We start from the raw sequence: 27,579 nt of genomic DNA, 5'->3' as shown, positions 1-27,579 counted from the left end.
GAGGGGGCAATAGAGAAAGGAAACTGGCATTGTGTGAACAAAGATGGATTTACACTTTAAAGACTGCCCAACATGGCCTGAACTTATCAGTAGAATGGAACACCCTTCTGTAAAGCCATGATCTCCAATCGGCTGATGGCAAGTTCCTTGCCTATATTAAAACATTGTTTAATAGAAAACACTTCGGTTACTCCCAAAAAATTTTGTGTTGAAAAACACTTTATCCTTTATGAGTATTCTCAATTGTTTTTTCGGCACTGTACAATGTGTTTTGTGCAATGCATCCGGGGAACCGTTAGACAAGTAAACTACCGAAAACACTTGATACTAGAGAACCACCTTCTTGCTCCTGTACCTTTAAGAAATAAGAAAAGAGGATAAAGGATACTGTGTAATAGCACTTGTCGCGTGACTTTAACAATGCCTTTTGATATTAAGGAAACAGAAAAAAACACAGCACTTGATGATATTATTTCCACCCGGATGTGAGTTACATCAAGTAAACACACCGTGAATACTCCTAATGAAGTAACTACTACGTGAGTTGCTGAAGCACTCACGTGATAGGCACGTTTTTCAGATGGCTTCTGAAAAACGCCATGTGATTTGAGTTAGAGCTATATTTAGCAGTCCACCCAGCGGCTCGCTTGTGAATGCAGTCGAAGCAACACGGCGTGACCGTGGACACCGACGGAAGAAGGTAAGCGAATGCCATAAACGTTGCAGGATAATTCTGTTTTTGATCCTGTAAAAAGACAACAGTTGGGCATGCATTTACTGACCACATTGCGCATGCTTTTGTTTTTGTCTTTCCCCTTCTCGTCTTTGACTGAGCACAGATTGATTGCTGTGAGGGGTTTCACGAACCTTCCAAAATGAAGTTTATACCGCTTTGCAATGCCGCGGTTTTTCGAAAATTAAAAGCAAACCCGCGCATCCCTCTAAAACCTACGTGGGCTCTGCTGCATTAGGGTAAGCATACTATGAGGGAAGGTTGTGTCTAAATAGTCTGATGTGGTGGGTTTCTGTGGAAACAATGGAACAATTGCCAGCTCCACTGTTACTATAACAACCTTTATTTAGAAAAGTGGTGGTGACGAAGTTTTTTCGCCGTTTTTTGGTCTTTCCTCAGGACAGCGTAAATGACCTTTGTCTTTTGGCATTCGCTCCCTCCGGATGATTTTGGCAACGCAAGAAGCCGTGTAGCTGTGCCGTGGGATACTTTCTACGAGAGGCCTGTATATTTAATAAATCACGGGCTATATATGGAAAAGGTAAATTCGTATTTTTAGATAACAACAGTAAGTGGCATCACTACATTTTTTGTGCATGATTTGTAAATAGAACTAGGCATTTGAAATAGAACCAGGCTGATTAAACTATGCATGGTCCATATAATACTCTGGCCCCTTTTTAGGGGCGTTGATAGGTGCTGGTGGTATGTCCCTTACCTGTAGGTCAAAACCAATGCCAATAAGTATGAGCAGAGAGTTAAATAAATAAGCAGATTACAGAGCGCATCCTGGTGGAGTAATTAGATGTGACATCTGGCATTATAAAAAAGTTTACATAAGAGATGACAAGCCTATGAATTGTCTAGCTGCAACTGTATTTGGAGAAAGACTGTAAGAGTCAGAACATCATTTATTAGTTGTAAATTAAGTAAAGGAGCTGTAGTCTTTGCACAGATCTCTTACATTGCCCTGGTGTGTTAAATAGTTTTTGAAGTGAAGCATGTTTTGTGTTGTTGTAGCCTTAAATAGGTCTATTTAAATGAGGAGTAGTAATAGGCCAAAGTAATACACCTAACAGTAATTGCTAGGTGTTTAGACCTTGTAAATAATTGAACCCATGAAATGAATGTATTTGAGATTGATATGTTGTTTGTGTTTATATTTTTAGATTCAGTTGTTCAAATCTACTGTTGGGGTATAAAGTCTATGTTGACTTAATTTGAAGAAATTCTGTCCTGAAGATGGCCATAGAAAAGAAAGTTTAAAGACACTAGGGATAGTGCCTGGAATAAATTAAAGGCCGAAACATGTCGACAACGATCTAGAATACCCATGCTAATTCAATATGGGATTGTGTTTCACATGAACAAAGTGGTTCGAATGATATGAAACCTTGCTATAAGACCTTGTTGTTGTGTGTATCCCCTTTCTGAGACGTTTGATTGTTGAACAACGTTTTTTTGGTTTTTTCTTGTGATTCATACCTTTTTAATTCATTGGCAAAGTGCCCTAAAATGTGTCTTATTGTGTGTTTGGCACCTAGTGCCTTTTAATGTTATACAACATGTGCAAATAATAAATTTTTCAATCAAGTCTTTTTTAATCATTATATACATTTTGGGTTTAGGTTTGTAGACAGTAGCCTATATGTGAGGCATCTGTGGTTGATTCAATTGTGGCTTCGTTTTAGAACACTGGGGAATGGAAAGAGGGGTACCAGACTCACTTTCATGTTGCATATTGTGCTCATCTACGAGCTAGTTCCCTTTGAGTCTGGGTCCCCCGATAAAAAAGTTTGGGAACCTTACCTGTTTTTTGGTAACACTACCTAGGGACTGACCAAGGTAATAAGGTGCAGCGCCCTTAAGACAGGCTGGTGTGGTTTCTGGCCTGCAATGGTTACAATTGCTATGTGTGTCAACGTTCCCTTGTGTTTCAAGGGACAAACATAAGGCTCTGGGAAGAAGCCAGGATGAGAAAGCCGGAAAAGGACATGCTTGTCCGCAAAGCCGCAGTAGGGCGGAGGACCCATACTGGTAGTAGGCGTAGTCAAACGATTTGATCCAGAGGAGCAGCTGAGAGACATTTCTTTTGTTTTGAACTGTCCTACAAAGTCGAGGAGCAGAAAGAAACTGTAAGAACTCTTTGGATGGGGAGCAGAAAACCAGCCAGCACTTACGTGAACCAAGGGGAAGTAACCCTGTCCTACATTGGAGCTTAGAATCTCTTTTGTGTCTTTCTTTATAGAGTGGTAGGATAATTGGTAGGTTAGCACATGTTCGAACAGATGACTGAATTTATTTATCTGACATCATGATGAGCACCCTTTTTTTGTTGTTTTTGTTGTTTTCTTGCATAGGGAATCCATCATAAAAGTAGGGCTCAAAGCACATTCCAACTCCGACAGAAAGTTCAAGGGTTTTCATTGACTTCTTCGACAGGGTGAAAGGGTGGTCCCTCACTTTTGGGTTAGCATATACTGCTTGTTTCTCCCTACTGACAACTTCTTGCTCGCCAATCATGATGGCTTATAGGTCCTGCTAAGCCATCAACATGACGCCACCATTCCTGCAGATCATCCCATCAAAGAACGTACGTGGGTCAGTGATGGAACCGGGAGGTGGGCGTGTGACCCGAATAATCTCAGCAGGGGTGAGCCAGCCAGAAGCCATAGCGGGGCATGTGTTGAGATGCAGAGTACCACACGAAGGGTCGGACACTCGCCTGTACTCAGACAGTTTGGATGGCCAGATAGCACACTTGGGACAACCCCGGGAGAAAGTTTGTAAGACCAAATAAGAGTTCAACTTTGTAATATGATTCAAAAACTTACCCTGGGGCCCTGAGCTACATACTTTAGCAAAGAAAAAGATTTAAATTACCTAGATTTGAGCTCTATAAGCAGGCCGGGGCCTGAGAGAAAGAAAACCAGACATAAGTGGGTGGGAGGTCAGCAACCAGCCACCTGAAGCTAGGTATAGTGTGGACCAACTTACTTAGCAGACGTTTGTTGTATAGGTTATTAGTGGTAGGGATAGAACATAGGTTAGAATAGGTTTGGACAGAGGAGGGAATTTTTGTGAGAAACCTTCCGAGCAATATTTTATTATTTTCTTTTGAACTTAGGGAAATCCACTACCATAGCTTTAGAGTTAGAATGTGACTCCGGTTCTGGTGGTTCTCTGGAGTTGGACCTAAGCATCCAAGAAGTTCTAAAGCATTACTGTCGGCAGCTGCTGTTGCTCAGGAGAAAAACACGGACAATAAGCCACAATGATCTGCCATTGATTAACCACCAGACCAGAACCACTTCAATGAGCAACTCGCTACATGAGCCACTGAGCTCCCTTTGCCCTGTTGAACCAACAACAGTTAAACGGCCGGGCCAGCCAATTTGGTGTGATGAGCCCACTCCCTCCAACCGCAAAACACCTGCCCGTCCTAACTGAAAACAGGCAATATCCACAACGTAAACCTTCATAGAACCAACATGAATTATGGAAAGTGGAAAAAGAGGAAAGTAAAAATGGCCTAGGCAGAGACTTACATGCAATAGAGATCCCCATTGATTAACTTGGTCACACCTGATTTGTATCTGTAACCTGTCCTGGTACCAATTTGGGTTACTAGATTGATAAAGGATCTATTCAGTGAGGGTGTGATCACTTGCAAGGTACCTGTTGGCTAGGGCTCAAAATGGAGGGTCAGAGGTAGCAGGGTGCTATATGCAAACAAGACTCTTCCTTGGGCAATGCTCCCTATGCTACTTAAATTACCTTATTCGCGGTGCTTTCAAATTGGAGTCTCTGGTGAGGGTCTGCAATAGATAAATGGGAGTCCCCTCGCAGATCTTGCTCAACGCTGGGTGGGCGCGACAGGCCTGAGTGTGTGTATGCAAATTATTGAAAGGATTTAAAGCCACTCAATGGGGGAGGATGAAGGATCCAGACTTGCTGACAGAATGAGATTCAATGTTTCAAGCTAAGGTTTACTGGGGGGGCCTCTACTTTGGGCCCACCTTAGTTCCCCCTCACTTAGTGCAAGGAGGGATCCCCACCATGCATGACCAGAAATGCCTGCATGCCTCAGAGTTGAACTGTGAAGCCTTTCTGAGAGAAGCACTAGGGTTTCATAGGGACCTCAGAGCCTGAGATGGGACTGGGAAAAGTTATGCTTTAGATCTTAACTGTAGCTCTAACAAAAGGGGACGGGAAGCTGGGTCTACACCCCTACTCACAATTCCCCAATTACCAACACAATGCTGCTTAAATGAAAACATCTGCAAGTCCTAAATGAGGGCCGGCTGCTGCTCCCTCAACCCGATCTGCTACAGAGGTCCCATTTCATCATATGTCATGTGAAACAAAATGGCCACCCACACTTGTGGAAAAACATCCTTATCTATACCTAGCCTCCAGCCAATACCTGTGTTAGAGGTTGATACCTCCCAGATGTTGAACACACTTTACCAAAACCTGCTAACCCTGTTGTTCCAAACCGATCTACTGTAGAGATCCCAAAATATATAATGCCCTACAACTCAAGGCGTCTCGCTGAGCATCTGTGATGGTTCCCATGTACACCACCAGTTCTGCTTCTCCATGCAGATGAGACTATTGGAAAAATGAAGATGTGGAGTATAAATAAAGCCACTCCTGGGGTGCAGCTTTGTCTGGTATTCTTACCTCATTAGGGGTTCTTCAGCCTGGATGGACCTTAGGGTGGCTGCACTCAGCTAGGGCAATCTGGAAAACCACGGCACACTATGAGCCAGCGTCCCGGGCCCCACACGGGAGAGGGTGGGGTTACAGCTTTCTCCTGTTGTGAAGGAATGGTGACCTATAAATCCAAAATCGTGATTCATTTTGATCCACGGTGCCATGTTTGCCATGTCATGCAATGGTGCGTCTTTGGCTAATGCTTGTAATGTTCTGTGAGGCCTGAATTGTTCTTCTCGGTCTGCAACTTGTTGCAATTCGTGAGATTTCCTTTTGAGACTTGCAGCTTCTTCTCGGCCTCGAACCCTGGCCGATGGCGATGTGCCTGTACTCTGGCACCCACTACCTGCCCCTCATCAGCTGAGGCTTGGCAGGTTATCTTGTGTAGCCTAGTCCACCACCTTCTCCTCGTCCTACACATTGACCAGCATGCCAAGACTTGCCAGTGCTTATGCCCACACAGTCTGTGATGATGTCTCCATGCGAGCATCAAGCCATCTGGTCACCTGGAGACAGCACCATACAGCCCAAACGTTATGGCACACTTCTTGATACCTGGGTGCCTTAGCAGAATGTGGTTTGTCTGGTCTGCCTTGCATCTATGCTTCCGTAGAGTACACCACTGAAGGTTTTCGTAGGCCGTGGAGGATTGCCTGTTACATGACCATGTACTAGGTAGAGTACCCAATAAGGCAGTGCCCTGAGGTACAGTGTCTAGGGAGGATAGCTTAGGGGCAACGTGCTCGCCTTGGAAGCAAGACGACACGGAGCAACACAGGTGTGATCCCCGAGAAACCTCTGGGTATTTAGCACATTATAAATAACCTCTCATATCATATATATAATGACAACAGGCCATATTAAAGGCACATAACTGCAGGCTGGCGTGGCAGGCTATAGCCTGCAGGAAATGACGACAGTGGTCTTGCGCCCGTGACATGGAGAGCTGGAGAGCGCATTACAGTGCATGGCACAGGCCATGCCATTTCAGGACAAGGTACATGGTCGTATGACATAATGGCAGTTCAAATCTAAATGTACTAGCCCTTGTGCCTATGGACAGAAGGACAAGCACGTGAACGTCACTTCCGCTGCACTCATATCTTTAACATTGTTTAAAATCCTGTATGCATGCGCTCTTTATGAAGTACAGCCCATTCCCGTTCTAATCCTTATAGCATTTTTCACCATATCTAACCTCCATTTCTTTTTTCGAGTTTTAAACCATTATCACTTGCATTATTATTTATTGCCTTAAATAGGCAATTCCATTCTTGTTGATTAGTTTCCCTTAAAAATTTATAATCATGTATATTCATGCGTTCATGTATATTCATGCATATACTTAATCTTCTGCCCCGACGCCTTTTTTTTTTTAAGACTAAACGTTTTTCGCTATTTCACATTTTTCTGCTCTGCTCACAACTCCGGTCCTTCACGGGGTTCCGCCTCTGCCCGCTGTCGTTTCTCATGCTCGTCAATGTCGGATTTTTGTATTGCGCCGACCAAAATTGAACTCAATATTCCAAATGTGGTCTCACCAATAGAGTATGAAATGGAATCATCACTTCTTTAGCTCTACCTCGTTGTCCAAGCTAATATTGTATTTTCTTGTATTCATCCTGCCGCTCACAGCAGCTCATGCCCGGGCTATTGGCCGCTGTTGTCGCTAGGCACGTCTTGATCTTCCTGTTGCACTGTGCTTCCATATAACTCCCAGCCCCCATTGTGTGCTATCATTTTGGATTGCTACCCCAGGAGACCAACCTCACAGCCCTGTATCTGAATCTAAAATCCACAACAGTTCTCAAGAGTCCAGCACTTTAATCCCTGGAGTTTGGTCTTGAAATTCTTTTGCCTTCGCTTCGGCTCTCCCGCTTTGCAATGATCACTCCACTGACAAGAAATGTAACAATAAAGCTTAGGGCGGCCATCTTTGGATTATTTATTAGAATGTTAAATAATACCAGAGCCACTATTGATTGCTGGAGGTCTCCACTCCGTTCCATTCTCTACTACTCTGAACCTCTTGAGTTTATCATTAGCCTTCAGAGAAGGCAAGAGCGCCCTATGTAGTGTTTCCTGTTCGGTCAGGTCCTGAATGGGTCCAGGGGCCTAAAACCATCCATGCACCGTAATGGATCCAAACATGGTGCACGCTTGCACACAAAACACACCCACACCCTCCTCCCCTTCACCCCCCCTCCCGGTGGTGTCACCCATGCTCATCAATGCCCACTTGGTTACCAGACATGAAGCGGACTTAGCTGACACCATCACTCCATGACAAGCTAGAAGCACTTTTCAACACCCGTGCATGCATGCTGAACAATCACCTCTTCTGTAATTTGATCAACTTTAATAGCTACAAAGGGCTTTGTCAAACCGCTTCCATAGAACAGTAGGGCCTTGGCTGCCAGCCATAAAAATGCATGGTTCTGCATTGCATTTACATCAACTCCCCAAAGCATCTTTGCAAATGTCTTCACACAACTCCCCTCCACCCCACATGCTCAGCCGTCTTCTAACTCAACTACAGACCCAACACTGCTTCTGTAAACATTGGTATGCACTGAATATACTCAGCGTTTGCCAACACTGCCCGCATAACTATGGTCTACCCAGGGGGCTTCAGTCCCACCGAAGACTCAGCTACCGTACCCTTAAGGACGTTTTCCTAAAGCTGTTTACTACATACTGTACATACATACATGTCACACACAACTGAACCCAATCACACCAAAAGCAATACCCTATGTAGCACAATAAGCATCACACTCACAGTGCATTATGTTAACCTCACCCTCTAGACTGCTCGGACCATCATCCCATCCACTTCAAAACAAACCAACCCATGTATTACAAACAAAACCGGATAAAAGGACTTTAAGATCCTTCAAAAACTCCCAACTTGAGCATCACCGTTAAGCTCTCCTCTTACTATCATACTACCCATCAGGAGACACCAATGGAACTTTGGAAACACTCAACAAAATTCTGCTGCTTCCCTTTAAAAACCCACACACTTCTCCCACAAGCAGAATATTTAGGAACAACTCCCTTTTCAGGAACTGAATGGTAATTAAAGAAAATTTTCTAAACAGAAGACAAGCTGTCGAAGATCCCAAACTCACCATGTGGTATAACCAAAGCCGGCATTTTTCGAGCTAAAGATGGTGGTTTGAGTAACTCTATTACCAAAGTTAACAGCAAAAGCAAGGAGTTCATCCATGCAACCTGCCACTCCATCAGTCCTTTCCCACCATAAGTTAATAAGACCACAGGTACCACTGAATACTTCCTTAACAAAAGCAAGAACATTAGCCTTAGCAACAACCCAAGCAAAATCGCTATTACCTCCACGAACACATACCCAAATGGATCCTCTTCACACCACTAACCCTCGAAGACCTCGGCAGCAAAATGAACTTGTTGAAACCAACAAAGGCAAGGCCACACCATCCTCAATCATCAAAAACCACTCTCCCGAAGCAAGCCACAAGCAGCATAGTTGCAACTATGAGAATGAAAGAGAGGAGACATTGGAGGTAAAATAGTCTGCAGAACCTGTGGTGGAAAGATTAGGAAAACCACTTCCTCGGCAGGCATATTTCTCCCTGAAAGCAGACACATGCCACCTGTGTGCACATGAGGGATCCAATTACTACCCAATCAAACAACTGTTGATGAGGAAAATAAAGGAAAAAGCCATTGCGCTGAAGGTGCAAGCTCAAACTTCCTAATAGGACCCTCTACATCCCGACTACAATGGAGTACTGAAACCACCACCACCCACGTGACCCACATGCATTGTAAACACAGATAATTAAGAATGATGACGCTCTCTCTCTCTTAGACCTTTGAGACACTTTTGATATATTTGACTATCTGGCCTCCCTTATCAGCCTAAATGGATCTAGGATCCACTCTGTTCCTTAAGATAGTTGACTTCCACCTAATAGATACAATGGGCCTCATTACGACCCTGGCGGAAATCGCGGTGCTAAATGCACCGCGGAGCACGGCGGAAAGCTGCCGATAGCGCCATGGGGGTTGGCGGATTTTCCGCCCCATGCCGACCTTGGCGGGGCGGTAAATCCCCATTCCCCATTTTACCCTTCCCCATTCCCATTTTTGCCCCATAGGGTATAATGGGAGTGGGGAAGGCGTTAATTGCGCCACCGTAAAATACGGTGGCGTAATTAACAACAAGGTCCCGTAGCGCCATGGATTTCTCCGCCCGGAAAAACCAGGCGGAAAACGCTCCATGGCGCTACGGGAACTCGTAGTAGGGCGGACGGGTCCGCCGCGAATAACGCTGGCGTAAACCCACTCCGCCAGGGTCGTAATGAGGCCCAATGTCATCCATATGCGGTATTCTAGTCCCTCATGCACACTTACAGATATAGGCCCTCATTACAGTTTTGCCTGTATCCTACCAGTATGCCAGCAAACCTGCCTTGCCGTTTCTGCCATCCGATATTCCGGTATTACTGGAATATTACAGGCGGTGGAGGCGCTGGTAAATTCCCATTCCATGCAGTCTCATAGGACTCCATGGGATGGGATTGACAGAATTACTGGCACTGGTGTGATTCCGGCATTTATTTGCCGGTAGGGGCTTCCCGCAGGTCAGGCTTTCCGGCTTTCCGGTAGATCACTGCCCCGCCGGCAAACTTGTGGTTTTGGAACCCCTCTCTGTGTACACGGATTGGTTTCTGAGACCTTTTGTGAGGACTATGAAGTCCTTCATTAAGGACACCACCAGTATGATTAATCATTTGGCAGATTTGGTGATCGATCAAACAGATCTGCTAGTTACTTTAGATGTAACAGCATTATACACTAGTATACCGCAACTGGAATGTTTAAAGGTTATGGCATTCTACCTGAATAAACGCACTACAACACTAGAAGCGGTACCTACAAATTTTATTTTGGAGTGTATACGTCTTGCCCTCACAGAGAACTTTTTTCTATACGATGGTGGTTTTTTCCAACAGATCCACGGGACAAGTATGGGTGCAACCTTTGCCCCAGACCTAGCAAATTTATTTATGGACTCTTTTGAGGCAGCATCAGTTTTCCATGAAGGTAATCCTTTCAAAGGTAACATGACCAGATGGTTCCGGTATATTGATGATGTGCTGATGATATGGAAGGGTGATCAGGCTAGACTAAATCTTTTCCTGAATTGGTTAAATGCACACAACAACTGCATTCAATTTACCATGGTAAGTAACCTTGAACAAATATCTTTTTTAGATATCTTAATTAAGAAGACGCCCACAGGACACTTACAAACCACTCTTTTCCGAAAACCGACTGATAAGAATACCCTGTTGAGATACAACAGTTTCCATCCGCTCAGCCTTCGAGATAACCTTCCAGTGGGGCAATTTCTGAGAATTAGGAGGAACTGTTCCTCCATTAATGATTTCATGAACGAAGGCAAAGATCTAAAACTTCGCTTGAAGTCACGGGGGTACCCAAAAAGAATAATCCAACGAGCCTTTAAACGGGCCCAACACACCAACCGAGAAAGGTGCCTTCACCCAGAAAAAACTATTAAAGATGATAAAATAACATGTGTCACGACATATAGTCCCATTAGTAACGATCTGAGAAGAATCGTGAAAAAACACTGGCATTTCTTAAAAACCTCTGATTTCAATCCAACCATTCCAAGATTTGCATTCAAAAGACAAAAGAACTATCGGGACCTTTTGGTACATACTTATCCCCTTAAACAAAGTGGTATACCTCAGTCCACACTTTGGAACTTGCCACGAGTAAAAGGCCATCATAAATGTGGTCGCTGTTCCGTGTGTGATCTTACAATGAATATGTCTTCAGTTGACTTAAATGGTAAAATGTGGCAACTACGTTCTTTTACGACCTGCACTACCGATTGGGTGATCTATGGGATTAAATGCCCGTGTGATCTACTATATATTGGAAAAACGACTAGGCCAATTAGGCAACGTATCTGTGAACACAGATCGTGCCTAAAAAATAAGGTGGCCAACAAACCTTTAGTTGCCCATTTTGAACAAAAAAAACATAAACACACAGATTTTCTGTGGTTTGTTATTGAAAAAATCGTGAATACTCCTAGAGGGGGCAATAGAGAAAGGAAACTGGCATTGTGTGAACAAAGATGGATTTACACTTTAAAGACTGCCCAACATGGCCTGAACTTATCAGTAGAATGGAACACCCTTCTGTAAAGCCATGATCTCCAATCGGCTGATGGCAAGTTCCTTGCCTATATTAAAACATTGTTTAATAGAAAACACTTCGGTTACTCCCAAAAAATTTTGTGTTGAAAAACACTTTATCCTTTATGAGTATTCTCAATTGTTTTTTCGGCACTGTACAATGTGTTTTGTGCAATGCATCCGGGGAACCGTTAGACAAGTAAACTACCGAAAACACTTGATACTAGAGAACCACCTTCTTGCTCCTGTACCTTTAAGAAATAAGAAAAGAGGATAAAGGATACTGTGTAATAGCACTTGTCGCGTGACTTTAACAATGCCTTTTGATATTAAGGAAACAGAAAAAAACACAGCACTTGATGATATTATTTCCACCCGGATGTGAGTTACATCAAGTAAACACACCGTGAATACTCCTAATGAAGTAACTACTACGTGAGTTGCTGAAGCACTCACGTGATAGGCACGTTTTTCAGATGGCTTCTGAAAAACGCCATGTGATTTGAGTTAGAGCTATATTTAGCAGTCCACCCAGCGGCTCGCTTGTGAATGCAGTCGAAGCAACACGGCGTGACCGTGGACACCGACGGAAGAAGGTAAGCGAATGCCATAAACGTTGCAGGATAATTCTGTTTTTGATCCTGTAAAAAGACAACAGTTGGGCATGCATTTACTGACCACATTGCGCATGCTTTTGTTTTTGTCTTTCCCCTTCTCGTCTTTGACTGAGCACAGATTGATTGCTGTGAGGGGTTTCACGAACCTTCCAAAATGAAGTTTATACCGCTTTGCAATGCCGCGGTTTTTCGAAAATTAAAAGCAAACCCGCGCATCCCTCTAAAACCTACGTGGGCTCTGCTGCATTAGGGTAAGCATACTATGAGGGAAGGTTGTGTCTAAATAGTCTGATGTGGTGGGTTTCTGTGGAAACAATGGAACAATTGCCAGCTCCACTGTTACTATAACAACCTTTATTTAGAAAAGTGGTGGTGACGAAGTTTTTTCGCCGTTTTTTGGTCTTTCCTCAGGACAGCGTAAATGACCTTTGTCTTTTGGCATTCGCTCCCTCCGGATGATTTTGGCAACGCAAGAAGCCGTGTAGCTGTGCCGTGGGATACTTTCTACGAGAGGCCTGTATATTTAATAAATCACGGGCTATATATGGAAAAGGTAAATTCGTATTTTTAGATAACAACAGTAAGTGGCATCACTACATTTTTTGTGCATGATTTGTAAATAGAACTAGGCATTTGAAATAGAACCAGGCTGATTAAACTATGCATGGTCCATATAATACTCTGGCCCCTTTTTAGGGGCGTTGATAGGTGCTGGTGGTATGTCCCTTACCTGTAGGTCAAAACCAATGCCAATAAGTATGAGCAGAGAGTTAAATAAATAAGCAGATTACAGAGCGCATCCTGGTGGAGTAATTAGATGTGACATCTGGCATTATAAAAAAGTTTACATAAGAGATGACAAGCCTATGAATTGTCTAGCTGCAACTGTATTTGGAGAAAGACTGTAAGAGTCAGAACATCATTTATTAGTTGTAAATTAAGTAAAGGAGCTGTAGTCTTTGCACAGATCTCTTACATTGCCCTGGTGTGTTAAATAGTTTTTGAAGTGAAGCATGTTTTGTGTTGTTGTAGCCTTAAATAGGTCTATTTAAATGAGGAGTAGTAATAGGCCAAAGTAATACACCTAACAGTAATTGCTAGGTGTTTAGACCTTGTAAATAATTGAACCCATGAAATGAATGTATTTGAGATTGATATGTTGTTTGTGTTTATATTTTTAGATTCAGTTGTTCAAATCTACTGTTGGGGTATAAAGTCTATGTTGACTTAATTTGAAGAAATTCTGTCCTGAAGATGGCCATAGAAAAGAAAGTTTAAAGACACTAGGGATAGTGCCTGGAATAAATTAAAGGCCGAAACATGTCGACAACGATCTAGAATACCCATGCTAATTCAATATGGGATTGTGTTTCACATGAACAAAGTGGTTCGAATGATATGAAACCTTGCTATAAGACCTTGTTGTTGTGTGTATCCCCTTTCTGAGACGTTTGATTGTTGAACAACGTTTTTTTGGTTTTTTCTTGTGATTCATACCTTTTTAATTCATTGGCAAAGTGCCCTAAAATGTGTCTTATTGTGTGTTTGGCACCTAGTGCCTTTTAATGTTATACAACATGTGCAAATAATAAATTTTTCAATCAAGTCTTTTTTAATCATTATATACATTTTGGGTTTAGGTTTGTAGACAGTAGCCTATATGTGAGGCATCTGTGGTTGATTCAATTGTGGCTTCGTTTTAGAACACTGGGGAATGGAAAGAGGGGTACCAGACTCACTTTCATGTTGCATATTGTGCTCATCTACGAGCTAGTTCCCTTTGAGTCTGGGTCCCCCGATAAAAAAGTTTGGGAACCTTACCTGTTTTTTGGTAACACTACCTAGGGACTGACCAAGGTAATAAGGTGCAGCGCCCTTAAGACAGGCTGGTGTGGTTTCTGGCCTGCAATGGTTACAATTGCTATGTGTGTCAACGTTCCCTTGTGTTTCAAGGGACAAACATAAGGCTCTGGGAAGAAGCCAGGATGAGAAAGCCGGAAAAGGACATGCTTGTCCGCAAAGCCGCAGTAGGGCGGAGGACCCATACTGGTAGTAGGCGTAGTCAAACGATTTGATCCAGAGGAGCAGCTGAGAGACATTTCTTTTGTTTTGAACTGTCCTACAAAGTCGAGGAGCAGAAAGAAACTGTAAGAACTCTTTGGATGGGGAGCAGAAAACCAGCCAGCACTTACGTGAACCAAGGGGAAGTAACCCTGTCCTACATTGGAGCTTAGAATCTCTTTTGTGTCTTTCTTTATAGAGTGGTAGGATAATTGGTAGGTTAGCACATGTTCGAACAGATGACTGAATTTATTTATCTGACATCATGATGAGCACCCTTTTTTTGTTGTTTTTGTTGTTTTCTTGCATAGGGAATCCATCATAAAAGTAGGGCTCAAAGCACATTCCAACTCCGACAGAAAGTTCAAGGGTTTTCATTGACTTCTTCGACAGGGTGAAAGGGTGGTCCCTCACTTTTGGGTTAGCATATACTGCTTGTTTCTCCCTACTGACAACTTCTTGCTCGCCAATCATGATGGCTTATAGGTCCTGCTAAGCCATCAACATGACGCCACCATTCCTGCAGATCATCCCATCAAAGAACGTACGTGGGTCAGTGATGGAACCGGGAGGTGGGCGTGTGACCCGAATAATCTCAGCAGGGGTGAGCCAGCCAGAAGCCATAGCGGGGCATGTGTTGAGATGCAGAGTACCACACGAAGGGTCGGACACTCGCCTGTACTCAGACAGTTTGGATGGCCAGATAGCACACTTGGGACAACCCCGGGAGAAAGTTTGTAAGACCAAATAAGAGTTCAACTTTGTAATATGATTCAAAAACTTACCCTGGGGCCCTGAGCTACATACTTTAGCAAAGAAAAAGATTTAAATTACCTAGATTTGAGCTCTATAAGCAGGCCGGGGCCTGAGAGAAAGAAAACCAGACATAAGTGGGTGGGAGGTCAGCAACCAGCCACCTGAAGCTAGGTATAGTGTGGACCAACTTACTTAGCAGACGTTTGTTGTATAGGTTATTAGTGGTAGGGATAGAACATAGGTTAGAATAGGTTTGGACAGAGGAGGGAATTTTTGTGAGAAACCTTCCGAGCAATATTTTATTATTTTCTTTTGAACTTAGGGAAATCCACTACCATAGCTTTAGAGTTAGAATGTGACTCCGGTTCTGGTGGTTCTCTGGAGTTGGACCTAAGCATCCAAGAAGTTCTAAAGCATTACTGTCGGCAGCTGCTGTTGCTCAGGAGAAAAACACGGACAATAAGCCACAATGATCTGCCATTGATTAACCACCAGACCAGAACCACTTCAATGAGCAACTCGCTACATGAGCCACTGAGCTCCCTTTGCCCTGTTGAACCAACAACAGTTAAACGGCCGGGCCAGCCAATTTGGTGTGATGAGCCCACTCCCTCCAACCGCAAAACACCTGCCCGTCCTAACTGAAAACAGGCAATATCCACAACGTAAACCTTCATAGAACCAACATGAATTATGGAAAGTGGAAAAAGAGGAAAGTAAAAATGGCCTAGGCAGAGACTTACATGCAATAGAGATCCCCATTGATTAACTTGGTCACACCTGATTTGTATCTGTAACCTGTCCTGGTACCAATTTGGGTTACTAGATTGATAAAGGATCTATTCAGTGAGGGTGTGATCACTTGCAAGGTACCTGTTGGCTAGGGCTCAAAATGGAGGGTCAGAGGTAGCAGGGTGCTATATGCAAACAAGACTCTTCCTTGGGCAATGCTCCCTATGCTACTTAAATTACCTTATTCGCGGTGCTTTCAAATTGGAGTCTCTGGTGAGGGTCTGCAATAGATAAATGGGAGTCCCCTCGCAGATCTTGCTCAACGCTGGGTGGGCGCGACAGGCCTGAGTGTGTGTATGCAAATTATTGAAAGGATTTAAAGCCACTCAATGGGGGAGGATGAAGGATCCAGACTTGCTGACAGAATGAGATTCAATGTTTCAAGCTAAGGTTTACTGGGGGGGCCTCTACTTTGGGCCCACCTTAGTTCCCCCTCACTTAGTGCAAGGAGGGATCCCCACCATGCATGACCAGAAATGCCTGCATGCCTCAGAGTTGAACTGTGAAGCCTTTCTGAGAGAAGCACTAGGGTTTCATAGGGACCTCAGAGCCTGAGATGGGACTGGGAAAAGTTATGCTTTAGATCTTAACTGTAGCTCTAACAAAAGGGGACGGGAAGCTGGGTCTACACCCCTACTCACAATTCCCCAATTACCAACACAATGCTGCTTAAATGAAAACATCTGCAAGTCCTAAATGAGGGCCGGCTGCTGCTCCCTCAACCCGATCTGCTACAGAGGTCCCATTTCATCATATGTCATGTGAAACAAAATGGCCACCCACACTTGTGGAAAAACATCCTTATCTATACCTAGCCTCCAGCCAATACCTGTGTTAGAGGTTGATACCTCCCAGATGTTGAACACACTTTACCAAAACCTGCTAACCCTGTTGTTCCAAACCGATCTACTGTAGAGATCCCAAAATATATAATGCCCTACAACTCAAGGCGTCTCGCTGAGCATCTGTGATGGTTCCCATGTACACCACCAGTTCTGCTTCTCCATGCAGATGAGACTATTGGAAAAATGAAGATGTGGAGTATAAATAAAGCCACTCCTGGGGTGCAGCTTTGTCTGGTATTCTTACCTCATTAGGGGTTCTTCAGCCTGGATGGACCTTAGGGTGGCTGCACTCAGCTAGGGCAATCTGGAAAACCACGGCACACTATGAGCCAGCGTCCCGGGCCCCACACGGGAGAGGGTGGGGTTACAGCTTTCTCCTGTTGTGAAGGAATGGTGACCTATAAATCCAAAATCGTGATTCATTTTGATCCACGGTGCCATGTTTGCCATGTCATGCAATGGTGCGTCTTTGGCTAATGCTTGTAATGTTCTGTGAGGCCTGAATTGTTCTTCTCGGTCTGCAACTTGTTGCAATTCGTGAGATTTCCTTTTGAGACTTGCAGCTTCTTCTCGGCCTCGAACCCTGGCCGATGGCGATGTGCCTGTACTCTGGCACCCACTACCTGCCCCTCATCAGCTGAGGCTTGGCAGGTTATCTTGTGTAGCCTAGTCCACCACCTTCTCCTCGTCCTACACATTGACCAGCATGCCAAGACTTGCCAGTGCTTATGCCCACACAGTCTGTGATGATGTCTCCATGCGAGCATCAAGCCATCTGGTCACCTGGAGACAGCACCATACAGCCCAAACGTTATGGCACACTTCTTGATACCTGGGTGCCTTAGCAGAATGTGGTTTGTCTGGTCTGCCTTGCATCTATGCTTCCGTAGAGTACACCACTGAAGGTTTTCGTAGGCCGTGGAGGATTGCCTGTTACATGACCATGTACTAGGTAGAGTACCCAATAAGGCAGTGCCCTGAGGTACAGTGTCTAGGGAGGATAGCTTAGGGGCAACGTGCTCGCCTTGGAAGCAAGACGACACGGAGCAACACAGGTGTGATCCCCGAGAAACCTCTGGGTATTTAGCACATTATAAATAACCTCTCATATCATATATATAATGACAACAGGCCATATTAAAGGCACATAACTGCAGGCTGGCGTGGCAGGCTATAGCCTGCAGGAAATGACGACAGTGGTCTTGCGCCCGTGACATGGAGAGCTGGAGAGCGCATTACAGTGCATGGCACAGGCCATGCCATTTCAGGACAAGGTACATGGTCGTATGACATAATGGCAGTTCAAATCTAAATGTACTAGCCCTTGTGCCTATGGACAGAAGGACAAGCACGTGAACGTCACTTCCGCTGCACTCATATCTTTAACATTGTTTAAAATCCTGTATGCATGCGCTCTTTATGAAGTACAGCCCATTCCCGTTCTAATCCTTATAGCATTTTTCACCATATCTAACCTCCATTTCTTTTTTCGAGTTTTAAACCATTATCACTTGCATTATTATTTATTGCCTTAAATAGGCAATTCCATTCTTGTTGATTAGTTTCCCTTAAAAATTTATAATCATGTATATTCATGCGTTCATGTATATTCATGCATATACTTAATCTTCTGCCCCGACGCCTTTTTTTTTTTAAGACTAAACGTTTTTCGCTATTTCACATTTTTCTGCTCTGCTCACAACTCCGGTCCTTCACGGGGTTCCGCCTCTGCCCGCTGTCGTTTCTCATGCTCGTCAATGTCGGATTTTTGTATTGCGCCGACCAAAATTGAACTCAATATTCCAAATGTGGTCTCACCAATAGAGTATGAAATGGAATCATCACTTCTTTAGCTCTACCTCGTTGTCCAAGCTAATATTGTATTTTCTTGTATTCATCCTGCCGCTCACAGCAGCTCATGCCCGGGCTATTGGCCGCTGTTGTCGCTAGGCACGTCTTGATCTTCCTGTTGCACTGTGCTTCCATATAACTCCCAGCCCCCATTGTGTGCTATCATTTTGGATTGCTACCCCAGGAGACCAACCTCACAGCCCTGTATCTGAATCTAAAATCCACAACAGTTCTCAAGAGTCCAGCACTTTAATCCCTGGAGTTTGGTCTTGAAATTCTTTTGCCTTCGCTTCGGCTCTCCCGCTTTGCAATGATCACTCCACTGACAAGAAATGTAACAATAAAGCTTAGGGCGGCCATCTTTGGATTATTTATTAGAATGTTAAATAATACCAGAGCCACTATTGATTGCTGGAGGTCTCCACTCCGTTCCATTCTCTACTACTCTGAACCTCTTGAGTTTATCATTAGCCTTCAGAGAAGGCAAGAGCGCCCTATGTAGTGTTTCCTGTTCGGTCAGGTCCTGAATGGGTCCAGGGGCCTAAAACCATCCATGCACCGTAATGGATCCAAACATGGTGCACGCTTGCACACAAAACACACCCACACCCTCCTCCCCTTCACCCCCCCTCCCGGTGGTGTCACCCATGCTCATCAATGCCCACTTGGTTACCAGACATGAAGCGGACTTAGCTGACACCATCACTCCATGACAAGCTAGAAGCACTTTTCAACACCCGTGCATGCATGCTGAACAATCACCTCTTCTGTAATTTGATCAACTTTAATAGCTACAAAGGGCTTTGTCAAACCGCTTCCATAGAACAGTAGGGCCTTGGCTGCCAGCCATAAAAATGCATGGTTCTGCATTGCATTTACATCAACTCCCCAAAGCATCTTTGCAAATGTCTTCACACAACTCCCCTCCACCCCACATGCTCAGCCGTCTTCTAACTCAACTACAGACCCAACACTGCTTCTGTAAACATTGGTATGCACTGAATATACTCAGCGTTTGCCAACACTGCCCGCATAACTATGGTCTACCCAGGGGGCTTCAGTCCCACCGAAGACTCAGCTACCGTACCCTTAAGGACGTTTTCCTAAAGCTGTTTACTACATACTGTACATACATACATGTCACACACAACTGAACCCAATCACACCAAAAGCAATACCCTATGTAGCACAATAAGCATCACACTCACAGTGCATTATGTTAACCTCACCCTCTAGACTGCTCGGACCATCATCCCATCCACTTCAAAACAAACCAACCCATGTATTACAAACAAAACCGGATAAAAGGACTTTAAGATCCTTCAAAAACTCCCAACTTGAGCATCACCGTTAAGCTCTCCTCTTACTATCATACTACCCATCAGGAGACACCAATGGAACTTTGGAAACACTCAACAAAATTCTGCTGCTTCCCTTTAAAAACCCACACACTTCTCCCACAAGCAGAATATTTAGGAACAACTCCCTTTTCAGGAACTGAATGGTAATTAAAGAAAATTTTCTAAACAGAAGACAAGCTGTCGAAGATCCCAAACTCACCATGTGGTATAACCAAAGCCGGCATTTTTCGAGCTAAAGATGGTGGTTTGAGTAACTCTATTACCAAAGTTAACAGCAAAAGCAAGGAGTTCATCCATGCAACCTGCCACTCCATCAGTCCTTTCCCACCATAAGTTAATAAGACCACAGGTACCACTGAATACTTCCTTAACAAAAGCAAGAACATTAGCCTTAGCAACAACCCAAGCAAAATCGCTATTACCTCCACGAACACATACCCAAATGGATCCTCTTCACACCACTAACCCTCGAAGACCTCGGCAGCAAAATGAACTTGTTGAAACCAACAAAGGCAAGGCCACACCATCCTCAATCATCAAAAACCACTCTCCCGAAGCAAGCCACAAGCAGCATAGTTGCAACTATGAGAATGAAAGAGAGGAGACATTGGAGGTAAAATAGTCTGCAGAACCTGTGGTGGAAAGATTAGGAAAACCACTTCCTCGGCAGGCATATTTCTCCCTGAAAGCAGACACATGCCACCTGTGTGCACATGAGGGATCCAATTACTACCCAATCAAACAACTGTTGATGAGGAAAATAAAGGAAAAAGCCATTGCGCTGAAGGTGCAAGCTCAAACTTCCTAATAGGACCCTCTACATCCCGACTACAATGGAGTACTGAAACCACCACCACCCACGTGACCCACATGCATTGTAAACACAGATAATTAAGAATGATGACGCTCTCTCTCTCTTAGACCTTTGAGACACTTTTGATATATTTGACTATCTGGCCTCCCTTATCAGCCTAAATGGATCTAGGATCCACTCTGTTCCTTAAGATAGTTGACTTCCACCTAATAGATACAATGGGCCTCATTACGACCCTGGCGGAAATCGCGGTGCTAAATGCACCGCGGAGCACGGCGGAAAGCTGCCGATAGCGCCATGGGGGTTGGCGGATTTTCCGCCCCATGCCGACCTTGGCGGGGCGGTAAATCCCCATTCCCCATTTTACCCTTCCCCATTCCCATTTTTGCCCCATAGGGTATAATGGGAGTGGGGAAGGCGTTAATTGCGCCACCGTAAAATACGGTGGCGTAATTAACAACAAGGTCCCGTAGCGCCATGGATTTCTCCGCCCGGAAAAACCAGGCGGAAAACGCTCCATGGCGCTACGGGAACTCGTAGTAGGGCGGACGGGTCCGCCGCGAATAACGCTGGCGTAAACCCACTCCGCCAGGGTCGTAATGAGGCCCAATGTCATCCATATGCGGTATTCTAGTCCCTCATGCACACTTACAGATATAGGCCCTCATTACAGTTTTGCCTGTATCCTACCAGTATGCCAGCAAACCTGCCTTGCCGTTTCTGCCATCCGATATTCCGGTATTACTGGAATATTACAGGCGGTGGAGGCGCTGGTAAATTCCCATTCCATGCAGTCTCATAGGACTCCATGGGATGGGATTGACAGAATTACTGGCACTGGTGTGATTCCGGCATTTATTTGCCGGTAGGGGCTTCCCGCAGGTCAGGCTTTCCGGTAGATCACTGCCCCGCCGGCAAACTTGTGGTTCTCCAGTTTGGAAAAAATGCCAGTGGTGGCAATACCAGCAATTACACCTGCATTTTATCCGGACCGGGGACCTTGCAGTGAGGCCCATAGAGTCCCCTAGAGATTCATGAATGCCCAATGATTTCAACTTTCGATATGGCCCCTGGGTGCTGTTCTAAGAGTTCAGGGAAATTGCATCCAACGAAAATACCGGCACACTGCTCTTACTCAGTGTAGCTTCAGTGGTAGACATCTAATGGCTAAAATCATCCATCTTCTTTATCCCGCCATGGATGTCAGGCATCTCCGTAAAACTGAACAGCACACAAATGTACACACACACATCAAGCCCTTCCAGCAGCCAAGGATTGCCAGAAGGACCACCTCTACCACTCACGCCAAATGCTGAAAACTGCAGCCTTGATATTGAAGCTCAGCTCACAATGAGAAGTCACTTTAGCAAACAGGTTGAAATATCTGGGAATGAACATTGCCTCAAGACCTTGCTTTCAGATTTCAAGCAAGTACATGAAGTCTACCCCGCAATCGAAAGGAACACAGCTCAAGATAGGGTTTCAAACTACACACTCACTTCCTTGAAGACTTGTTCCATGCCTAACCCTGATACAAGGCCATAGGGAATCAGACCCCATCACCCAACCTTACTACACCCATTGCAGACTCTCACCTTTTTAATAATCGCTCCATCATCTTCAGTGTCTTCTCCACAAAGGAACCGGAAGACTGCACAATGGAGCTGTTAACAAGGGTTTAATCTCATGGCTCCCAGAGCCAAACCTTGCAAGACTCGGGGGGAGTAAGAAATACAATAAACATAAAATACACCCTGGGAAAACCTCTTACAGCATGCTGCACAACCTGATTTAATATATGACCCTTATAGCATGCCACATGTCACAGACAATATTCGAGTGTGCCTACGCCATGTCTTTCTTCGTACAGTGATGGGTACCTTTATGAAGTCAGGTTTGTGCTTTACAAGTACCTTAAATAATGATCAGATTCCTGATCCAGGCCAGAGTCCCATTATGCATGCAATATGATTCTGGCTGCCATTTCATTTTTCACATTGAACAGCTGTTCAATGTAAAATGTTCATTTAGTTCAAGGTAGGTCAGGTCAAATGTCTTCTGTTAATCCAGCATACATGCATTGTTTGATTTTCATCTCCTACATGGCATTCCGAGCCAACTAATACTTTTAGCATATCTATATAAACCAGAAGTGGCTTGCCAAGGACAGTACACTCTTTGGTATTCTATGTGCCTATACGCAAAGTGTTTTCTCACATTGCCCACAACCAACACTACAAGGTGGGCGTATCTCATGCGCAGAAGGGAATTACCATAATAAACGATCTCGGACACAGAAAACTAGACAGACTCAAAGAATATGGCAAAGTACTACTTTATTCTGAGATAAAGTAGGGAAATCTGCCAAGCATAACAAATCGCAGCTTACTCACTCTCAATTACTTTTCCATTATACAAAGACTTTATACCTCAATGTGCGCTGTACAGGAGGGCGGAGCGACCTCTGACGGGCCTATGGGATCAGAGCTCACCCTCAAGTACTTTAAGACAAGATAGCTGCACCTTGAGGAGGATGGGGTGCAGGATTCTCTTACTCCAACACAAATCAATAAGGACAACTCAATGGTTTGGCAAAGGGAAGTCTGTTTAATGACAAGAACAAAAAACGGGGAAACAATGGAAATCAACAGTGATGCGATCGCCCGTCTCGCATCAACTCCCGAAATCTTCATTCAGACAGCAATCGTTATAGCGAATTTTCATCATCATTGACGTGTAACACTGAAAAGTTTGTCATGCAATTCTATTGGTCGGAAAAGGTAATTTAAGTATAGGTGCTATATCTGTATATGGTATCAGAGTGTGAGGATTGGATAACTCTTATCGGGAAGGCATCAATGCCCATCTCCCCACATCACTATTACAAGACGTCACTACAAGTACGACGTCTCATTGGTTCTACTAGCTATAGGACCCTAGATTATTTGGACCATTATAATTGGGTCGGTTACACCCCTAGGCATAAATATCCGCTTTAATTAGCAGCATGCAGAATGTTCACCCAGATGCATTGTGCCCCACGAATCACCCTGCCTCTTTGCATCAATCAGTGCTTTAGGGCTATGTGTCAATTAGTTGGCTGAGGTTGGCCTCGAAACCGTAGCTTCTTATCAGGAAAAGTTATGGCATCCTCTGGTTTGGGTGACATCAGACGTTGGTACCTCTTCGCGCTTGCCTGGTCACGTGTTAGTGCACTGTGAATCTGCTTCATTTTCCCTCTATTGCGTATTTGAGTCTCCCTTCGGCCTCGCCACCTGCCTGGACCTCCGTATCTCAACCTTCACGGGGTAGGCTGCTATGCTCTTAAGTTTCGCTTCTTCGAAGTTGTCGCTCTCCTCCCTTCCTTGGGTGACCTCGAATTCCCAGGCATGAACTGCTTCTTGCTAAGTTTCGATTTTGCTGTTTCTTCTAGTTCAGCTGGAGTATGAATCTTGGCCTTTTTGATCCCTACCATTCTGGGCTTAATTCTGCTTTTGTGAAATGGAGTCGCGCTTGTATAATGTGCTCCGTTGAGGTAGATATATAGTTGGCACTTGCCGCTCTATTCTTCTACTAAGCATTGCAGGCTGTACTGTTTTCTTAGATTCTTGCGTTCCAAGCCTATTTACAGGCGTTAACTAGTTGCATATTTTCATCTCACTTCATGGTTACGTTTCTTTATATTTTGACATTGTTTCTTCTTCCAAGTCCATAACATCATTACTCTTTACATTTCGTCTTTGTGTGTCATCCTTTGCTTGTCGTTTCGTTCATCAGTACGTCTGTCCGGGCCCTTGTGTCGTCACCATTCTCCTTCAATTAAGGCCCTTTGGATTTCTTCAGTGTCTTCATTACATGTCAGCTGCTGGTACGGTTGTCTCAATGGGTACCGTGTTGTCCACGGTTGTCTGGTTATAGGCACGTCAACAGGTATTGCTCTTCTGATGGGCACTGGGCAGAGCCCTAGCGCTGCTCTCTGTTGGTTTATTTGCTCCTTATACGTCACATATCTTGGCGAGTATGTTCCTGGTATCTCAAAATGGGTGGCTGGAGTACAGGCCATATCTGGGACCTCCTCTACACTCCTCCCTCTGGTCAGTTCATCGACCACTTCTGCTTCCTCCTTTAGATTCGTCTTACTTGGTTCTTCTGTATCCTGTTCATCGTCTTCTGGGTTTGTACATGATGGTGTGAAAGATTGTGTCTTTGGAGTCCATATTTTTGTCAAGGAGTTCCCCCCTTCTCACCTGAGTTCGATCTTTGCTGGATTTCTTGGTCGATGCCTTCTTGCGGACGGATCGGGTCTTGAATAAGGCTGCAGGAGTCTCTTCCGACTCGAGCGTGCGTTCAAAGTTCTGGGATGCAAAGATACAGGAATCAGGGAAATTTACAGAGTGCTCTACTAGCACACGAGTCCAGGAATCAAGAAAGGAAGGAAAGGGACTAGGAATGTGGTTGGCTGGAAAGAACCAAGGAAAACAATACCGCGAGCTACGGAGCACACGTCTGGTCGCTACTTCGCAATAGCATTGAGACGCGCGGAGCCGCAGGAGGCGTGGTCTATTAGTAGAACACGCTACGTCCAACGTGTAGAGGGAGGAAGGTGTTTCACAGTGGATGGCCATGTTGGGAGTACAAGGGAGTGTAAGCCCTGTTGAGACAAGAACCAGGAAGTCCAAAAGGGGCGTGTTCTGTAGGTCATGACAGCATGCCTCCTCCTCCAGGAGGTCGGCAGGATTTCCGGGAGGATTGGGTGTAGGGTTTGAATAAGAATGTGTGAAATACTGGGTGGATTTTCTTCCAGGAGTCTGGTAGTCTGATCCGGTATGAAACTGGATTGATAATTTCCTCGATGGGAAATGGACCATAGTACCGAGGGGCCAACTTGTTTGGCCGTAGATGTCGGGGTAGTAATTTCGAGGACAACCAGACTTGATCACCAATTGCATAAGAAGGACCTGGTCTTCTTTTGGAATCTGCATACCTCTTAGTCTGTGTTCTGGCCTTCTCTAAGTTTTCTTTGGCCTCCTGGTGTACGTTGATGAGGGTTTCTATCCAGGGGTCGACAGTAGGTACTGGTGTAGGATGAGGGAGAACAGAGGGTAGAACCGATGGATGGAAACCTTGGCTACAATAAAAGGGACTGGTCTTAAGTGCTGAATGATCGGAATTGTTGTAGGCGAATTCAGCAACTGGTATCAGGAGCGACCAGTCATCCTGAACCTTGGTGGCAAAACATCGAAGATACTGCTGCAGGGTCTGATTAGCATGTTCTGTGGCCCCGTTGGTTTGGGGATGATAACCAGATGAGAGGGCGCGTTGGATTCCCAAAATGCGACAGAGATGTTTCCAGAATTGAGAGACGTATTGAGGTCCTCGATCAGATATGATCTTGGAAGGAAGTCCATGCAAACGGAATATGTGTTCCAGGAAGATTCCAGCAAGCTCGGACGAGGATGGTAGCTTACACAGGGGTGTAAAATGAGCCATATGAGTGAACAAGTCTATGGTAACCATGATGGTCATGTATCCTCAGGAAGGTGGTAATTCCACAATGAAGTCTGTAGCAATGAATTCCCATGGCCTTGTTGGCTGTGTAGGTTGCAGTAGAAGACCCGCCGGTCTCTTGTTATCATGTTTATTTTGATTACAGATAGTACAAGCTTTGATGTACTGCTGTACGTTGGACTTCATTCCAGGCCACCAAAACTGTCTTTGTATGAGACGGAGGTTATTGGTTATGCCACGATGTCCGGAGTGAAGGGTATCATGACAGAGGTTTATTATTCTTTGTTGTAATTTCTGTGTAGGAATGACCAGTGTATTGTCCTTGAATAAATATCCTTCCTTAACTCTTAGGTTCCACGGATTCTTCCTTGAAATATCCTTCCAGAGGTCAGAGGATTGGGTTTGCACTCAAATTTCTTCCAGGAGGTTGACTGCTTGAGCTACAAAGATCGTGTGGGGAAACATCTTAGGATAGGCCCTATCTTCAGTAGCTACATAGTCAGGACGTCGAAATAAGGCATCAGCAATCAGGTTTTGTGATACGGGAACATGAGTGATGTGGAACCGGTACTGGGCAAAGGAGTAGGCCCAACGCGCCTGACGACTGTTCCTACACTCCAATGACTGTAGAATTTGAAGATTCCGATGGTCCGTGTGGACCTGAACTGCATATCTAGCACCCAGAAGTAGATGTCGCCATTCAGTGAAGGCTTGGCGGATGGCTAACAGTTCCTTTTCCAGGACGGAATAATGTGTCTCACTGGGAGTCAGGGTTCGTGAAAGGTAAGCAATTGGGTGTTCCAGTTTATCCTCAAGTTCCTGCTTCAAGACCGCTCCTATGGCATAGTTAGAGGCATCCGTTTCAACTAGGAATGGTCGATTTATATCGGGTCGGTCCAAGATGGGGGCTTGCGTGAACTTTGTCTTTAAACGTTGGAATGTCTTATCTTGTGGTGTAGACCAGATAAAGGGGGTGTCTTTCTTCAAGAGAGCAACAATCAGCCGATCTCGGAAAAGGTAGAAATGAACTTCCGGTAGAAGTTGGCAAGCCTCAGGAAGGATTGAACTTGTTTCACAGACGTGAGAGCGGGCCATGCCAGTATGGCCTTTACCTTTGAAGGGTCCATACCAATTCCTTCTGGGCTAAGGATGAATCCTAGGTAGTGAACAGAAATAACGTGAAACAAGCATTTTTCTGGTTTGGCTAAAAGTTTGTGTTCACGGAGTCATTGTAATACTGCCTTTACATGTTCTTCATGCTTTAGAGGATCCTTGGAAAAGATCAATATGTCGTCCAGATA

The sequence above is a fragment of the Ambystoma mexicanum genome, chromosome 11 (genome assembly GCF_040938575.1).
Source record: "Ambystoma mexicanum isolate Mex_15411 chromosome 11, UKY_AmexF1_1, whole genome shotgun sequence".
In the NCBI taxonomy this organism is placed as follows: Eukaryota; Metazoa; Chordata; class Amphibia; order Caudata; family Ambystomatidae; genus Ambystoma; species Ambystoma mexicanum.
This window is presented reverse-complemented; position numbering follows the sequence as displayed.